The sequence below is a fragment of the Tupaia chinensis genome, unplaced genomic scaffold (assembly GCF_000334495.1).
Source record: "Tupaia chinensis unplaced genomic scaffold, TupChi_1.0 Scaffold000129_1, whole genome shotgun sequence".
Classification (NCBI taxonomy): Eukaryota; Metazoa; Chordata; class Mammalia; order Scandentia; family Tupaiidae; genus Tupaia; species Tupaia belangeri.
Genome location: NW_006159598.1, coordinates 422,688 through 427,386, shown reverse-complemented (window position 1 = coordinate 427,386; position 4,699 = coordinate 422,688).

Below are 4,699 nucleotides of genomic sequence, written 5' to 3'. Positions count from 1 at the left end.
CCCCCCACAGGCCAAGGCAGAGGCCGGGCAGGAGCGGCCAGGCTGTGGCAGGAGGGTGGGGCTGTGCTGGAAGGACAAGGGGAGAGGGGGTGGCCGGCTCGGCCAGGCCTTGGCCAGCCCTCCTGTAGGCCTAAAGTGCCAGGACTTGAGGGGAGGCAAGGAAGAAGGAGGAGGAGGGTCTCGGGTTCAGGCCCCACTGCCGGCCTTGTCCTCCCCTCCCGGCGGTCCCAGCACCGTCCCTGCTCGCCCCCCACTCTCTGGGCCCTGCTCTCTCCTCTCCATCTTTGGCAGCCCCCCATGCCCAGGCCTCCTCCTTCCCAGCTCCTCCCACCTCTGTCCTTGCCCCACTGAGCCTCCTGCCCCTCCCCTGCTCACAGCCCCCAACCCCCCAGCCGCCCCTCCCCAGCCCCGCTCTGGGTCCCAGAGTAGCTGGGGTCTCTGCCCCAGCCCCGGCCAGCCTGGACCTCGCCAACCTTCTCCCTTTGGGGGGAGGCAAAGGGAGACCCCTGTTTTCAGAGTGAGTGGTTAACAGTGAAACCTGGTCTCGGCCAGTGTAAGCCTGTGCACGTGTGTATGTTTGCATGCGTGCATGCGTCACCGCTCGTCATGGGCCACCACCCATGCACGGGGGAGAGAGGACAAATGACTGGCGATGGGCCCAGCCCTAGGCTGTCACGTCCCCAGCCCTTCAGTCACTCCACATGAGGAGGGTGGGAGGGGCTCTGGGCTCGGCGGTCTTGAGTTCAAATCCCGACCCTGACGTCATGCCGCGGCTGGAACCTGGGGCAAGTACGTCTCTGTGAGGGCTTCGGAGCCCTGGGTGGATGAGAGCACCCGGCTCGTCACCCGCACCGTCAGCAGGGAGAGAACCTACGACTTTGCAGCCGCGCCGGGGTGTCTGGCGGCGGGCTGGGAAGGTGGTGTGGGGGGTGAGAAGTCTCATGACAGCTATTTTCCGACATTTGATGACAGTCTGTCTCCTGTGGCTGGGAACATCTCAAACCAGGCCAGATTGGGGGCGCCGCCTCGCCTCCCCTCCCTCCCTGCCTGACAGAAACACAGGTAGTGATTAGACGCGTAATTACCGCTCCTGCCTGGGCGGGAATAGCTTTCTGGGGCTCATTCTGTGCGGGTCTGTCTCCTCCTAGGCTGCAGACGCTCCCAACTTTTCACACATGCTTGAATTCCCAGGCGGAGCAGATTTGTCCCTGCTGAGTTCAGTCAACACTTTCAGGGACACTGGGGCTGACTGCAGGCTCTGGGGACTGTGGAATGTCACTTCACGCCCGGAACGTCAGGCCGCGCCGTCGCATGCTACCCCACCCACTTTGGTGTTAGCCCCGCCCATTATCGTATTAGCCACGCGCACTTAGTGTTAGCCCCTCCCTGCATCTGAAGCCCCTCGCTCTTCTGTTAGCCACACCCACTCCAGCTTTAGCCCCAGCCAACTGCTCTATTAGCCCCACCCACTTTGGTGTTAGCCCCTCCCACCGCACCATTAGGTCCTCCCACTGCCCGTTTTAGTGTGAATCCTTCCCTGCATCTAAAGCCACGCCCCCGCTTCTCTCAGCCACGCCCACTCCAGCTTTAGCCCCTGCCCCCTCCTATATTAGCCCCACCCACTTTGGTGTTAGCCCCTCCCGCTGCAGCTTTAACCCCGCCATTGGAATGTTTGCCTGGGAAACTTCGCTCCTCCCCCTGGGGTGTCAGCCCTTCCCCCGAACATCAGTCCCTCAAGGACAGGGATCACTGTCTCCACCTTTCTCCGTCCGGAGCCTGGAACAGCGACACGCTCCTGATGAGTGCTGCAGCGCTAACCGCTACTGAGGATTCGAGGAGTCAGAGCTGTCGAGTCCTGACTGTACCACTCGCTTGCTGTGTGACTTCTGTGTGGCTTTACCTCTCAGAGCCTCCAACGTCTCCTCCGTCCAATAGGCGTTTGGTAGTCCCGCCCTCCCGGGGTCGAACTGCTGACGGGAGGTCCAGCGTCTCTGAAGCGCTGGACAGGACCTGGTGTTTAGGGCGCCAGCAGTACCTGGAGCCATCGTCCTCTGGGAAAGGAGCCTTGCGCGATTCGGGGCCGTCCTGTGCGCTGACGGCTGGAGCAGAGAGCCCGTTCACCGACTCCTGAGCCCGGCTGCCCGCGGACGCGCCAGGTGCCCCTCTGGGTCCTGCGCGCTCTCTGGCTCCGGAAACCCTGCTTCCTCTCCCCAGCCCAAGACCACAGTCTCCCCAAGGGAATGCGGCAGTTGCTCTGAAAACCGCGGCCTCCTAGTAAGAATGCTCAACCACATTCATTAGAAAATCAATGCAAATTAAAACCCTCCCTGGGAACCCACTCTGCTCCGAGGAGGCAAAGATCAAAGAGGCTGACTCGGCGGCTGCGCTGCGTTGGCGAAGCCCTGGGAAACAGCCTCGCCGACGCAGCGCAGCGGTGTCTAGTAACGCGAACCCGCCCTGTGACCCGGAGGTTCCCCGGGGAGGGATCTATTTTAACAGATGAAAAGCTTCTGTGCGTGTGGTGGGGGCGTGTTCTTCAGACGTGACTGTGGGCTTCCTCGGTTCCCCCCTCTGCAGCCTCCGGAGGAGCTGGAACCTCAGGCGTCTGCCCAGCCTGGCTTCCTACCGTGGTCTGGAATCGAATCCTGGCTCCCATGTGGCCTCGGCCAACCCAGCAGCAGAGTCCAGCGCGTCTGGCCGGGCCAAATGATGACACTGACACTTAAACACGTCACACCTTCTCCTGCCCAGCTTGGAGGAGTGCCAGGGACACTCACAGTGGCCCTCTGAGGGACGTGCCGTTAGTATGGCCCCTGTGGAAACCGAGGAAGCAGTCTGCCAGCTGTCCCCTGGCTATCAGTGGCATTTGTACTGCTCTGCCTCCTTGGAGTACTCGGAAAAGCTCACTGACACAAATGGAAAAGAAGGCAGTTGGTTTTATTTTATTTTATTTATTTTAGAGAGATTTTTGCTATAGGACACATGCACTCACTGCAGACAAAGAGAGAGATAAAAAGTGAGAAATCACCCCCCAGGGGGCTGGCCGCGCTGCAATCCCTTCTCCATTTTTCCTCTCTGGATTTTGAGCACATGCGCACACGCCCCCGGCACGAGTTTCAAGCCACTGGGTCCAGGTCTTGAACCATAGTCAACTATGTGGGAGTCCAGCACCTTAACCATGAACCCACCTGCTGGCTCCTATAATGGTTTCTATATGTGTGTGTGAGAGGGCAAGAGAGACAGCACGTGTGGATGAAGATACATGGAGAAAAACGCTATTGTTCTCTTCCCCAAAGAACCAGGTTCCTGTCATTGTACACATTTTTTTCTTTATTCTTTATTTTTTTTATAATTTTTTTTAAGTTTGCTATAGGGGTCGGCAGGGGGTGTGGTGGTTAAAGGCGACGGACTCCCACATGGCTGTTGTTCAAGTCCTGGACCTGGCGGCTTGCTTTCTCATCACTCCCCCCTCTGTCCCTCTTTGGTCAAATTTAATTAATTAATTAAGTTAAATCTTTTTTTTTTTTTTTTTTGGAGAGGTTTTTGCTATAGGGCACGTGCGCTCGCCAGACAGACAGAGAGAGAGACAGAGAGATAGAAAGAGAGAAATCACCCCCCAGGGGGGATGGTCACGCCGCAATCCCTTCTCCTCCATTCTCCTCTCGGGATCTTGGGCACGCACACACACGTGCCTGGTGTGAGTTTAAGCCACTGGGTCTGGGACTCGAACTGCAATTGGCTACATGGGAGTCCAGCGACATAGTCATTACGCTAACTGCTGGTCCCAAGTTAAATAATTATTTAAAAAAAAAAAAGGGGGGACCAGCAGTAAGCAAAGTAATATTACTACTTTTTTTTGGGGGGGAGAGGTTTTAGCTATAGGGCACGTGCTCTCGCCAGACAGACAGAGAGAGAGACAGAGAGATAGAAAGAGAGAAATCACCCCCCAGGGGGGATGGTCACGCCGCAATCCCTTCTCCTCCATTCTCCTCTCAGGATCTTGGGCACACACGCACATGCGCCCAGCGTGAGTTTAAGCCACCAGGTCCGGGACTCGAACCGCAGTCGACTACGTGGGAGTCCAGCGACATAGCCATTACGTTAACTGCTGGTCCCATTATTACTACTTTTTAATTGCCATAGGATACTCGTGCTCATCAGAGACAGAGACAGAGGGGGGAAGGCAAGAGAAAGCACACCCTAATGGAGTGTAATCACGCCATGATCCCGTCTCCTTTTTCCACCCTGTCAGGATTCGGGCCTGCGTGCACGAGCACCCGCAGCGCTTTCCAAGCCACCAAGGCCAAGATTGAAACCCTGGTCAGCCAGCTGGGATCCAGCCCCCCTAACCACTAGACTACGGGGCCTGCCTTATTGTTTTATTGTCGTCATCATATCTGAAATGTCTCAAATGAGATATTTGAGAAGAAAAAAGGACAAAAGTATTTGCAATACAATTTCAGACAGAAGTTGGTACTCCCATGCCCGGTGTACCCCAGGCAGACCAGGCCAGAGATGTGGACCGCAATCCCCACGTGGCTCTGGCCTCCCTGAAAGGCACATTAATGCTACGCCACAGAGTCGACCCCTGGAATGTGTGTTATGTCCAATTCTTTTCAAAGTTCCGAAAATACCATCGCGGCAGATTCAAAGCAACCCCAACGCCATCAGGAGGGATCTGGCGCTGTACGCCCATGTG